At 47.4% G+C, this 14,648-nt stretch overlaps 1 protein-coding gene across 3 annotated transcripts in view; it reads left to right on the forward strand.

The window, feature by feature from the left end:
* CPNE5 (copine 5) overlaps window positions 1–14,648 on the forward strand; it is a 214,894-nt gene that overhangs the window by 195,107 nt on the left and 5,139 nt on the right. The window lies entirely within an intron of this gene.

Consider the following 14,648-nt stretch of genomic DNA (forward strand, 5'->3'; position numbering starts at 1 on the left):
AGGGGGCCCCTGACCACACGATTAGGGGTTTTCTGGGTGTATCTCGCTCCATCTCACCTGCTGGGGCTGTTCCTCTGGGCCAGTAATGCAATATTCATGGAGCAAGAGACAGACTGTGTAGCCCAGTGGGTAGGGCATTCCTGGGCTCAAGGCCCTGTTCCAATCAGTCAGGGGTGTGTGAAAGCAGGTCTCCCTCGCTCCAGGGCAGCACTTTAGCCACGGGCCATGGGCCATACACACTCTTTCTCTCTTCTGAACCTGCCTGCTCCCTGTTGTCTTTTGGGAGAGGGAAATCGGTAGGCATGCTCTGAGCACACCTATTGGACTGGCCCGTGGGCAAGATGGGTGGGACGACGCTTAATTTGAGAATCCTGCCGGGACTTAGGTGTGAGCGTAGCGCCAAGCAGCTCAGTGGGGTCAGGACTTTGTGCCTGCTGCCTGGCAGGAACATAGGCCCCTACGAGGTGTACCGGCAGAAATGAAGGTGTGGCCAGGGGAGCAGGGGTTTGAGGAGCTCAGTGATGTCTAGGGTTGCCACCCGGCCGGTGTTCACCCAGACAGGCCAGGTTTCAGCTTGTGTGTCCGGGTACCATTGGAAAAGCCCGGACGTCTGTTGTTTTTTAATCTGGGAGGAAGAGGTGGAGCAGGGGCGGGGCCTCGAGGGAAAGAGACAGAGCAGGGGCAAGGCCTTGACATCTACATGTTGGAAAGTACCTAAAGGGGCAGTTAGGCACCAAAGTCCCTTTGTAGACCTAGCACCTCCTCTGCGGGTGCCTCAGTCCCCGGGGACAGAGCTTTCCTACCTCCCAAAGGTGTGGTGATACTGAATTCGTTAGCGACTGACTGTGATGCCATGGTAATACTGGGCGTGCAAGCAGATTGACCTCACAACCTGAGGATAAGCTAGGCCAGAGCCTCAGCTGGTGTGGTTTGTGCAGCCCATCGATTGCAGGGTCGCTGGGCTGACTCCAGGTGCCCTGCCCCATTTGTCAGAGGGGTTTTCTTTCAAACCCATCAGCTTGTAGCTTCAAGGTTCCCAGTATAAAATATCTGAGAGTTTGTCAGGCCAGGAGCCTCCTCCCTCTCTCTGTCTTTCTTGATACAAAATCCTCATTTAGCGATCTCCCTCCGCTCTGTGTGCGCAGCCTGCAGGCCCCCTCCCCCGGGGTGAAGGAAGAATTCCCTATTTTGGAGCAGATGCACCAGGGCCTTGCAAAGGGGCTAGCAAAGAACTGGAGAAGTGAACAGATGGCCAAAGGCTAACCCACAAGGGAGTCCCCCATCAGGTGGCAGCTGGTGCTTAGGCACTCTGTGTTGACACAGCAACCCCTTGCAACAATTAGATAAGAGCTAAATGAGGCTCACTAGAGGGAGTCACTAGGTCTAGAGAGCAGCATCTGTCTGTGTACACTGGCTGCCCAGGGGAGGAGAGCAGGAGGAGTGTGAAAAGCAAAAAGCCAAGCCTGGCCTGCCCAAGCCGACTGCCTAGGCTCAGAATGCTGCAGGGAATGGGCCGCCCCAGCTGGACAAGTTCTGCACTTGACAACATTCCCTCACATGCACTCAAGGAATCCCCCTTGCTTTGGCCAAGACGCCACCCCGGGAGCTGAGCATGGGGTGTCCCAGTGCTACATCATGCCAGGCAGGCCTGTGGGGCTTGCACAAGGGTGCTGAACCCTTCGTAGGTTGTGATACCGATCAGCTTCCCTGCCGCCACTCTGTGCCTGCCAACGCTGCCCCCTGCCCCCCAGACTGGGCCTGTGTTATAAAGATGGGGGGCTATGACTATCTGCCTCCCCAGTCCTAGCACCGCTGCATGTGCAGTGGGTCTGAAAGGACTGACCAAAGGTCTGCTAAGGCTAGATGTCAGGAAAACCTCCCCGCAGTGGGAGCTAGCAGGCTGGGGAGCAGTCTGCCCCTTGCTCGGCACATTGAAAAGCAACCTGAAAAGGGGGGTTTGTTGACATTGGGCTTGCCCCTCCCTTTGCTCCTTTAGGCTGAATAACTAAGTTGTGCTTTTGTTACTGATTGTTTCTTTACTGTTCAAACACCAGGATTCCTAGGTGGGCTTAATAATAATTCTTGTCAGCCCTGGTTGTGCTGGAGGAGTTCTGGTAGGCTCAGGCATGTTTATGGTGAGGAGAGAGAGGGAATGAGGGGGCAGCGTGTAGGGGTCTTGCAGCCATTGGCCCTCTCCTCTGCATTTTAACACGGGCAATTGTGAGGGCTCAGCTGAGCAGGGATAGGCCAGCAGGGGGCAGTGTGGTAATGCTGGGGCTGGTCTGTTTCCCAGACTAGGAGTAGTGGGGGGCCAGGAGGGGCTGATTCCCTGGCGGCTGGGAGAGGGCTGGGGGGAAAGGCAGGGTGTGTGAGGCTCTGGGAGGAGTGCAGCATTGAAGGCAGATGGCAGGGAGCACACTGGACCTGCCCTGGGCTAGGGCCCATAGCACCTTAGTGCCTAGAGTGCTGGTTTGCATTGGGGTGCCCCTGGCATACTACCGGAGAGAGTTTTAAGACCAAGGCTAATCCCAGTGCACGGCAGGGACCCAACCAGGGAGTAGCGATCACATTGTCCAGTGACATTGCTTTCCCCAAACACATTAGCTGGAATGTTTCCCCACAGGAGCGGAAAGCCCAGCGTGTGGTCAGGGAACAAGTCACAGAGGCAGTTAGAATTCAGCATTTGTTCATTTAAAAATGTTAAATTATTTCCCTTCAGTCCTCCCCCCGCCTTTTGCCTACCCAAGAAACCAAATAGCCTGCCTGTTTGTCCCCTACACACACACACACACACACACGCAAATTCCCAATTGCTCACTTGCACGCTTACACAGCTGGTAGCATGTGGGGGTTGGCTCACCTTAAGTAGCTCAAGGGGGTGGGCAGGATCGAGTCTCCCAGCTGATCTTCCTCCAGGTCCGAAGCAGTTGGGGACGGTGACAGCAGTTACTTTTCCTCCTCTGCTGGGTCACCAGCTGCTAGCATGATTGTATAACACTCACTTATAGAATCATGGGGATTTATTGGGACACTACAAGTATCAACTCCATTCCATACAGGCAGGTCTGAGCTTCCTGCTAAACCCCCAGGTCAGATCAACACAATAATATACATAACAACAACTTAACACAAAGCTAAAGATACAACACCATCTCTTGATGGAGGTGCTGTCTGCAGTGATCATTCCAATGTTTCCCTCTAGTTAAAGAACTTAAAAAAGTATCTCCTAGGAATGCAGGTCGTCTGCTTTGCTCCAGTCCTATATTCAGTCATGGAGACATCACCCATGGCTGGATCTAGAATATCAGCAAGTGCAGGGTTCATGTCCTCTAGGTCAGGCCTATCCATTGTGGACAGACTGTCTGTTGGAGACTGTAGTGTGTTGAGGTTCCAAGGGCACCTGGCAATTCCTCCTCCACAGCCAGTCTCCTGTTACCAGCCACAGGTACCTGCTGGGGTACCTCCAAATATGAGATGGTGGTGGAACGTCCTCATTGTTTGCTTTCCCCTTTCTTTCAGTGAATCCGTGCACCAGTTCTCCATGCACTAAAAGGAGTGAGCTCTTGCTTTTTGTATCAGCAAGGATAAGTTGTTTAGTTTTTACCTACCATGAAAGGTCCCCTCCAAAAAGGAGTAAGTTAGGGATTTTTTCCAGGCCACTTTTTCCAGCTGCATAGTCACATTTTCTCTCCTTCCTGGATGGCACGTAATGCTCCTTTTTCCTGACATCTTCTGCCTGGCATGCTCCCTTCTGGCTCATCTGTTCCTCCACCTTTTGGGTTGCTGTCCTCAGGCAGGTAGGGTCTTGTCGGTTCTTGCTGCCTGAACATCACATCACAGGGAAGCCTGGATTTTGAGGAGTCCAGCAATAATCTCGTAAGGAGAGCCATGGGTAGTTGAGTGCTGGCTGGTGTTCTATGCAAAGATGACAAATGGTGACTTTGTACCCTATTCTTGCTGGTCTCCACTGACTAAGACTCTAAGCCTACAGCCAGTGGTGCAGTTCACTTTCTCCACTCCCCCATTACTCATCGGGTGCGTGGCACTGGGCCTCACCTTGGTTAGCTGGAGTTGTCAGCAAACCCCATGTAACGGCCATGATTCAGAGTCCTTCCCTTGCTCACTGCAGACGCAGCTTGGTGGGCTGAAATGCAACATTAGGTGTTTCATCAATGCAGCCATAACTGTCAGAGTCCTTTCATCCTCCACTGATTGCACCACCCCATACTGTGAAAAGTGTCGTATGTTGCCAGCAAATCCCGATTTCCAGCTGGGGTTTCTCGCAGAGAGCCTTTCAAGTCAATTTGTCTGCGCTCCCAAGGGCATACTAGCTTGGAGCATTTCCTGTAAGGGAGTTCTGCCTCTTCTTGCTTGACAGGTAAGACAGGAAAGTATCTGGTCCTTAACATCAGCAGCCATACTCAGCCAACGAAATCTATCGGATCCCTGGCTCAGTGTCTTTCCGTACCCGAGGCGGCCTGCTGCTTCATTAGCTTGAAGACACTCCAGTACTGTTCTCTGTCAACTTGCTGGCAAGATGGTCCTGTTGCTGTCATTCGCCAGCCAGTCACTCCTGAGCTGCATTGACTCTTCCCAGTCTGGGTCTCCTGCGTGGGTCTGTTGGCACAGCAAATGTACCTAAGGGTCTTTAGGCTTCTCTTGCCAGATGTCCTCGCAAGGCCAGACTGAGGCTGTTCTCACTGCCCTCACCTGGCTGGAGGTATCTGCAGCCACATTTTGCTTTCCAGGTTCATGGTGAACGTATCTCTGGACAGTTTGTAAATCCTTCTCCATGGGCGTCCCCCTGGGCAGGGCTTTGTAAGGAGCCACTGCAGGGCACTGGGGTGTGTGTACACTGTGAATCCTGGACCTAGCAGACAGGGATGATGGGCCTTGGGGGCCGCCACAATAGCCAAATGCTCCCGTTGGGCAGCCGAACACTTGGTTACTCTCTCATTTAATTTATCACCTCAAAAAGCCACTGGGGTTGCACCTACTGAGCTCATCAATTTGTTCAAGCGCAAACCCGGCAGCAGCCTTTGAGGCATCTTGGGGTATCGCAACCGGATGGGATGGACCCGGAATTGAAGCCCAGCAGAGTTTGGAGTCCTTCCTCCGGAGTCCAAGCGCTTTTGGGTGGGACAAAGTTACTCTTGGTTACCTGGCAGTGGGGTGCCGCCTGCTCTGCTACGTTCCTTACAAAGCTCCTTTAGAAGTGCAGAGGCCAACACACCGCTGGGCCTCCTCCAGGTCTGCGGGAACCTTTGTCACGTTCCGTTCCTGGGGGAGGGGCCCCAGCCCGGCCTCACTGACTGTACGTCCTAGGAAGGTGATGCCACCCCTCAAAACTGACCTTCATTTCCTGCAGGTTTAAACCCTGACTCCATAACAAGTTCTAGACTCCTACCAGCTGTTCCTCCCGTGTTGCGTGAGAGCACGTGAAATCATCTAAGTATGTGAGGCTGTTTTCAGACCCCTGACTGCCCCCTGCAACGTCCCTGGGGCATGCGTGAGTCCGAAAGGTTGTCTGCAGAACAGAACCAGTCCATAGGGGGCCACCAGGCAGCTTTCTTTTGGTTTTTAGGTGCCCCTTTCATCCGATAACCTCCAGATACCAAGCCCAAATGACTGACAGATTTTGTTCCTGGCATGTTGTCCAGTGTGTCTGCTGTGCGGAAAGGGGTTGCTGCCTTGCACTGTCTGTGAATTAAATCTCCCTGTAGTGAGTGCAGAGCCACAAGTTTCCATTGGGCTTTATCACAATTACAATTGGAGCTGCCCAGATGATGAAGATTGCTGCCAGGCCATCCTCCAGCATGTGATTTCGCTCGACCTGACACTCCAGGGAATCCCAGGTGGGGGCTGGCTCGCGGGAACACTCCCTGGCTTACGCAATCGACTGTTGTACCCGATCATATCTCCCGAGCACTCCTTTAGTCCTGGAGAACCCACTAGCACTTCTGTCCATCACCTTCTACGGCTGTCTGTCAAGTCAACCCCGAGCTCTTTTATTGACCAGGCTGCTTCCCAGCTTTTGAACTCTGCCCTTGTGAGAGGCTTTGAGACATCAGCTACACTGGACCCTGACCCCCGCGTCTGATAATTCACAGCTGCATCTCCAGGTCAGTCACATGAATTGCTCTTACCCAATCTCCGCTTTAGTCCAACTCAAACCAGAGTTCAGCTGCACCGCCATCCTGACTGGATCTCGGTAGCTTCAAACACTCCCACAGGGTCACTGCACCTGTCGTTTATCCTTAGGGGCATTACTGCAGGATGACCTGGCTTCACCATCACTTTATTCTGAGCCACCCAGGAGCCGTTCCTCTCCCTCCCCCTGTAGCTGTGTTAGAGGAACCGCAAAGGCATCAGAAGTTGCTCTCCAGTGTCCAGACTTCCTCCTGCCCACATCCAGGAGGGCAATCTAAATAATATCCAGGGCCAAGTGTATTCTGTTAACACACCAGGAGTTCTTGTCCTTGGAAGAATCCACTCCCAGCCCCACAGTACTAGAAATACTGGTCACACAAGAAAAGTCCATGTTGTATGCAGAGACCCCTGGTTCAGAGGGTGTTGGATTTCTCCTGTTGTCTGCAGTGGCTGATGATTAATAGTTCCCAGTTTAACTCCTGCAGTACAAATCTTCTTCCCCTTCAGCACTGGAGGTTCACCATGGATCAGACTTATTTCAGATCCTGGGTCCAGCAGCATTGTGATTTTCCAGCCATCAATGCCCCCAGACACATAGTAAGAGGTGACTCTTTACATCAGCTACTTGTTTCCCTGGGTTTGGCTTCCCTTTGCTTGGGCAATTCCACCTCCAATGGCCTTTGCCACCACATCACCTGAAAATGTCATCTGGCCGGGGTCCACTCAGGAAACTGTTTCTCTCATTGCACCGATGGGATGCCTGCGAATAGCTTGCATCTGGGATTCCTCCCATGTTTTTGCCACTTCCCTAGCCCTTGAAGAGCTGCAAAGGAGTCATCTTCGGGTAGGGTGACCAGACGTCCCGATTTTATAGGGACAGTCCCCATTCTGGGGTCTTTTTCTCATACAGGCTTCTATTACGCCCCACCCCCGTCCCAATTTTTCACATTTGCTGTCTGGTCACCTTACCTTCGGGGTGGGAATTAACAGCTGCTACCTTTAAGAAAACCCCAATATCTGCTTCCAAATTTGTAGCTCTAGGTGTAATCAGGTCCAGAATCCAGTCTGGTATCTTCCTGCACCAGCAGGTTAGGAAGTTCTGCACGGGGAAGCTGCTGGTAAAGTGCTTTGCCATCCCCAGCCACAAACACTGCTAGGCATTGTGCTGCTTTCTCATCAACCCACTCATTCACAGAGAGCAGCTGCTCAGTCTGTCACGGGCTCGCAGATTCTGGCCTCGTCTGCACGACCAGGACATTTCTTCTCGGGCAAAAGTGCTTTTGCCATCTTGCTGCTCCTGCCAGTATGGTAGCACCTGCTTGTCGAATCACAGTGATTTATGGGGTCATCCCAAGTACCAGCTCCAGCACACACAGGTAGGGCTGAACTTCCTGCTAAGGATCCCCGCTGCCCCCCAGCTCAGATCGACATCACGACAGACTAGACAACAGCTTAATGATAAGATAAAGATACAGCACCAGTTACTGGGGGCGGTGCTGTCTGCACTGATTGTTGCTGTTGCCTAGGGGAGAGGCAAAAAGGACAGTGGCAGCAACTGTGAGGTTGTACTGAGCCTGGCTACTGCACGTTCAGCAGATGGTGGTGGGCGGGAATGGGACATCTCCACCCAGCTTGCCTGTTAGTGTGGATGTTCCTCATCTGGGGTCAGGCCACAACTGGTCTGTTGCTCCCCTTCCCTCCCAACTATTGGCTCTGCACCGGAACTGCTCTCACGGGCAGTGCTGGGAGCCAGCAGCTGCTCCCGTCAGTGAGGATACCCCAAAATGTAGAGTAGTCTCGTGTCAGGGCGCATCACCCGGCGCAGGACCATAGCACCTCCATAATGGATCAGAACAGAGTCTGTCTAGTTCAGGTTCCTGTCTCTGACAGTAGCCAGCACTGCATCAGAAGTAATGGAATAACCTGTCCTTAGGGGAGTTTGTTTCCTAACGCTTCTCAGTTCGAGGTTGACTTATGCTGTGACGCATGAGGATTTATATCAAGACCATCTAGATTCAGTGGTCTCAGAGAGCGATCAAAGTTAGAATGGTTTCCCAACTACACAGAACTTTCATAAATCTAGTATTTCATGGAACAATAATTAGAACATTTGCAACATATACTTTGCATAACTACTGTATAACCTGGCTAGGCTGACTGAGCTCCAAACATTGGGGTACTTCTATTTTAATTCACAGAAAGATATCATTTCAATCTTGGAGTGATGTGTTTACAGCCTGGGATATAGTCCAATAAATTAAAATGTTCATCAACCCAGAGTTGTGTTCAATGTTAAACCCTTTGTGGGTTGGAAGGTTAACTTCACAGTAAAAATGTGTGTCTAGAAAACCAAATAAAGTTTCAGAGTAGCAGCCGTGTTAGTCCGTATCCGCAAAAAGAACAGGAGGACTTGTGGCAGCTTAGAGACTAACAAATTTATTTGAGCATAAGCTTTCGTGAGCTACAGCTCACTTCATCGGAGGCATACAGATGAAGTGAGCTGTAGCTCATGAAAGCTTATGCTTAAATAAATTTGTTAGTCTTTAAGGTGCCACAAGTACTCCTGTTCTTTTTGCAAAAAAGTTTGAGATTTAATTTCAACTAAAAAATTGGATTTCTTCAATTTCTTATGCAAAATATATCACATGCCACTTTCTATAGATTCCTGCTATCAGTTATACAACCATTAGGCAATACATGGAAATATAAACTAATGTGGCCATTAGAAATAATAAACTAATAAGCTAATGTTGCCATTAGAAGATTTTGTTAAGAAGGTCAATAATAAAGAATGTCTTGCAAACAATATATACCAGGCTTCACTGTATGCCATACTGACTAATAGGAGAGGAAAAAGCTATGTAGGTAGCTAAAGGGATTGGTAGGAAATATGGCAGAACATCAAAATGATATTCAGTTAATTATCTCTATGATTTTTCCAGAACAATCTGTTTAATGGATTTGCCTGGAAAGCACAGCCTTTATATAAAGCAGGCTGAGCTAGCCACAACACTGGAAATGCTACCAGGCCTCAGCTAAACTACCCCAAATCACAAAAATGCAGGAGTATTATATGCCAAGGTCTTTCCCTAGTTTTAAATACAGAACTCTTCCCCTTGCCAAAAGTTCATACACTGAAATTAACAGATGAACTCAATCATTCAGTGAACAATAAAAAGCATAAGGACGTGTGTCATAAATATAAAGGGAAGGGTAAACCCCTTTAAAATCCCTCCTGGCCAGAGGAAAGATCCTCTCACCTGTAAAGGGTAAAGAAGCTAGGATAACCTCACTGGCACCTGACCAAAATGACCAATGAGGAGACAAGATACTTTCAAAAACTGGGGGGAGGGAAAAACAAAGCCCCTCTCTCTGGCTGTGTGATGTTTTTGCCGGGGACAGAACAGGAATGCAGTCTTCGAACTTAGTAAATAGTCTAGCTAGATATGGGTTAGATTCTGATTCCTTTAAATGGCTGAGAAAATAAGCTGTGCTGAATGGAATGGATATTCCTGTTTTTGTGTCTTTTTGTAACTTCAGGTTTTGCCTAGAGGGATTCTCTATGTTTTGAATCTAATTACCCTGTAAGGTATTTACCATCCTGATTTTACAGAGGTGATTCTTTTTACTTTTTCTTCCATTAAAATTCTTCTTTTAAGAACCTGATTGCTTTTTCATTGTTCTTAAGATCCAAGGGTTTGGGTTCTTAAGATCCAAGGGTTTGTTCACCTATGCAAATTGGTGAGGATTTTTATCAAGCCTTCCCCAGGAAAGGGGGTGTAACGTTTGGGAAGATTTGGGGGGAAAGATGTTTCCAAACGGGCTCTTTCCCAATTATATACTTGTTAGACGTTTGGTGGTGGCAGCGATAAAGTCCAAGGGCAAAAGGTAAAATAGTTTGTGCCTTGGGGAAGTTTTAACCTAAGCTGGTAAAAATAAGCTTAGGAGGTTTTCATGCAGGTCCTCACATCTGTACCCTAGAGTTCAGAGTGGGGAAGGAACCTTGACAATGTGTCTAATTAGCAGCAAAATATACTCAGAAAAAGAATTCCACCAGTCCTCCAATTTACTCCGAAAGGTTGAAAGCACAGCCATGAGGAACAAATGTCTGTGTATCAGCAACAAAATGGAGACAAATGCACCCAAATTTGGTGTCACATAGTTGCAGTAATGCAGCTGTGATATAACATGTCTCATACGTGCTGTCATTATGTTTGCAGTCACATTTGTGACTACTATCCACTTGTCCTGTGATTATGCACTGACCCTTCCCCGTGTTGAAATTTGAAAAGAAAACAGTAGCTAAATGCATAAAGCAGTACACTAGTATGTTTGCATTCCTCTGTTCTAAGGACAGTACTATCGATTGCTGTATTTATTTAAGAGTTGTGTTCCTTGCATTTTTATTTGTTGCTCCATTAGTTAGAAAAATGAATAAGGAATTTTTTAACAAAAGAAAAAACGTGAGTGCAAACCACTGCTGAGCTCCTGACTCTGCAGCTTGAAACAAGAAAAGGAGTACTTGTGGCACCTTAGAGACTAACCAATTTATTTGAGCATGAGCTTTCGTGAGCTGCAGCTCACTTCATCGGATGCATCACATGAAGTGAGCTGTAGCTCACAAAAGCTTATGCTCAAATAAATTGGTTAGTCTCTAAGGTGCCACAAATACTCTTTTTCTTTTTGCGAATACAGGCTAACACGGCTGCTACTCTGAAACCTGCCAGCTTGAAACAATAGCTCTTCTTGTTTGGTTCCCAGCTGTTAGCTCCACAGTGATGATGAGGCTCGCTGAACAAAGACTGTCCCCCCCTTTCTGTCTTGTATCAGCTTCATTCATCTTTAACCCTTTCCGTTCTATGTCATTCTTCACTATGTCTATCCTGTGCATCCTTGGTTTTCCTCTATTTCTAGTTCCTTGCACTCTGATACGATCACCATGTATGGTATCCTTCCAGGTCCATTCTTGACACATGTCCAAACCATTACAGTCGTCTTTCTTGAAGCTTCGGAAACAGCAGTATTTCTTGCCCTCTTCATTTGCCTTTTTCTTATCTCTTCATTTTTTATTTTCTGCAGTCTTGAATTCACAGTATTCCCCTCAGCCACTTCATCTCTGCAGTCAAAGTCTTTCGTTCATCGATTTTCCTCATCCTCCAACATTGTGACTTGTGCAGCCATGTTGGCATGACAGCTGTATCATATACACTGATTTTTGGTTTTATCGAAATGGCATTAGCCTTCCAGATCTGGCAGAAGTTTCTGAAGACAGTAGTGGCTAGTCTGATTCTTCTTTTGATGTCCTCTTCCAGTTCTCCAAGGTATGCACATTTTCCCATCTATTCTAGTTCTTAATCTCCGAGTTTGATCTTTACCTTTTCCTCTTGTCTCCCAATTGCTGCCATTTTTGTCTTCCCATGCTGGTATTCAATCTGAATGCTTTCCCAGGCTACCTGGTGAGTTATAATCTGTAAATCTGCCTTGGTCAATGCTGTGAGGTCAATATTGTCTGTGAATTTAAGGCTATGCACTGTCCTACCACATAATATGACTCCTTCCGTTTCATCTCTTGGTGCTCCAGTCATTACTGCTTCCAGTACCAAGTTGAACAAATCGGGTGATAGCGCGCATCCTTGACTCACTCCGATGGTCATCCTGAACCATTCCATCAACTTCTTGTCTACTTTCACTGCACTCATTGACTTGCTGTAGATGTTTTCTATCAGCTTGATCAGTTTTTTGGAGATGCCATACATTCTCGTAACTTTCCAGAAACCTTTCTGCCAAATGCTATCAAAAGCCTGTTTGAAGTCTATACGGTAACAGGTGCACTTGTGTTCCATGGACTTCTCCAGTTTCTGCCATATCACAAATAGCTGATCTATGGTACTTCATTCTAGTCTAATATCCTGCCAGTGCTGCTTCCATGTACCTTTTCCTTCTCCTCTACAACAGCTTGGTGATGCTTTTCCAGCACCCTCAATAAGCCGATTCCTCGGTAGTTCTTGCACTTACTCGTATATCCTTGTCTGTAGGTTGGTACTGTTATTACTTTCCCCCATTCACACGGCACTTGCTCTTCTTGGTAAATCTTGTTGAACAGCTTGTGCATTGCCTTGACCTTGTATTCCTACTTGCAGCAGCTTTGGGGTTACAGGTTTCAGAGTAGCAGCTGTGTTAGTCTGTATCCGTAAACAGAAAAGGAGGACTAGTGGCACCTTAGAGACTAACAAATTTATCTGAGCATGAGGTTTCATGAGCTACAGCTAACTTCATCAGATGCATTCAGTGGAAAATACAGGGGGGAGATTTATATACACAGAGAACATGAAACAATGGGTGTTACCATACACACTGTAAGGAGAGTGATCAGGTAAGGTGAGCTATTACTAGCAGCAGAGCCGGGGGCGGGGGGGAGGGAGGGAACCTTTTGTAGTGATAATCAAGGTGGGCCATTTCCAGCAGTTGACAAGAACTTCTGAGGAACAGCGGGGGAGAGGGTGAGGGAAATAAACATGGGGAAATATTTTTACTTTGTGTAATGACCCATCCACTCCCAGTCTTTATTCAAGCCTAAGTTAATTGTATCCAGTTTGCAAATTAATTCCAATTCAGCAGTCTCTCGTTGGAGTCTGTTTCTGAAGTTTTTTTGTTGAAGAATTGCCACTTTTAGGTCTGTAATCGAGTGACCAAAGAGATTGAAGTGTTCTCCGACTGGTTTATGAATGTTATAATTCCTGATGTCTGATTTGTGTCCATTTATTCTTTTATGTAGAGACTGTCCGGTTTGGCCAATGTACATGGCTGAGGGGCATTGCTGGCACATGATGGCATATATCACATTGGTAGATGTGCAGGTGAACGAGCCTCTGATAGTGTGGCTGATGTGATTAGGCCCTATGATGGTATCCCCTGAATAGATATGTGGACACAGTTGGCAACGGGCTTTGTTGCAAGGTTAGGTTCCTGGATTAGTGTTTTTGTTGTGTGGTGTGTGGTTGCTGGTGAGTATTTGCTTCAGGTTGGGGGGCTGTCTGTAAGCAAGGACTGTCACTTCCCAGTGCCTTTTTCTTATTCCAACTTTCTCCTGAGATCTTTACTACTTCTTCTAAGAATTCTGACATCTGCTCTCCCTCATTTGTGCTGGGAAGCTTCTCCAGGACCATTTCATCTACTGTCACCATCTACACATTGTAGAGCTCTTCAAAATATTCCATCTCTCACTCATTCGTTGCTTGTTCATCCTCAGTTATTTGTTTGTGTTTGTCTTTCACCGCCAACATCTTCAGCTCCTAGGTCCCACTCAGTTCTTTTATCTTATGCTACAACCCATGTCACATATTCTTCTACACCTTTACATTGTGTGGTTCTCAGGTCATTCCTTTGCTTTTTGTTTCAGCTCTCTGCCAGTCTGTTGTACTCGGCTCTTCGACTTTTGTCCTCCTTTTTATTTCCGTTTCCTGTGCTTGTCTCTCGGCTGCAGCACTTCATCTGTTATCCACCTCACTTGCTTTGGTTTGGCCTTGTAGCCAACACTTGTTCAGCCGTTCAGTGGTGAAACACTGGAATGCGTTACCTAGGGAGGTGGTAGAATCTCCTTCCTTAGAAGTTTTTAAGGTCAGGCTTGACAAAGCCCTGGCTGGGATGATTTAATTGGGGAATGGTCCTGCTTTGAGCAGAGGGTTGGACTAGATGACCTCCTGAGGTCCCTTCCAACCCTGATATTCTATGATTCTATGATTCTTATAACCCCATTTTTTTACACTGTTCCATGTCACTTCCATGTCTAGTTCTTCTTTCACCAGAGATGTGGTATTCTTCTGCTAAGCTTTGTTGTATTATTTCCTGATATCTGGTTCTTTTAATTTGTCCATGTCATAGATCTTAGTTCTTGGCACTTTTGCTGTCTGCCTCAATCTCATTGATGCCAGCACTAACCTCTGATCAGATCTGGTCTGATATCAGCTGCAAACAACGCTCATGACAACGCACTTGATTTCCGTCTGCGACTCCCAAGTACAAAGTCTGTCATGTTCTTCGTTTGCCCATCAGCTGATATCCATGTCCACTTCCTCAGAGGCTTTCTTTTTTTAAATGGCATGTTCGTTAGAGCAGGTTGTTGGTTAAGCAGAAATTTAGTAGTTTTGCTCCTCTTTCACTTTTGAAAAAATAGCTCTGAGAGGTGTGACCTGCCCGCTTTTCAGCTCAGTTGTATGTTAACTCTGAAACTTAACGATGACAATGACAGTGTCATCATTATCTGTTTCTTTGTTGACCATTTTATCAGAAACATACATCTAATTTGCTTATCCCACAACCCCAAAATAAATAACACAGAGGCTGCTGTGCTGGTTGCTTTGCTCATTGTAATATTTCATTTAATAAAAACTTTTATTAAATCACTTTTTTAAAATGTAGCTGAAGCTGCTGCAGCATGTATAGAATTTCTGTGGTAGAATCCAGGGGGTTTGCCACAGAATTTAGGTCCCACTCCCTGC

This window comes from Caretta caretta, chromosome 21 (genome assembly GCF_965140235.1).
Source record: "Caretta caretta isolate rCarCar2 chromosome 21, rCarCar1.hap1, whole genome shotgun sequence".
NCBI lineage: Eukaryota > Metazoa > Chordata > Testudines > Cheloniidae > Caretta > Caretta caretta.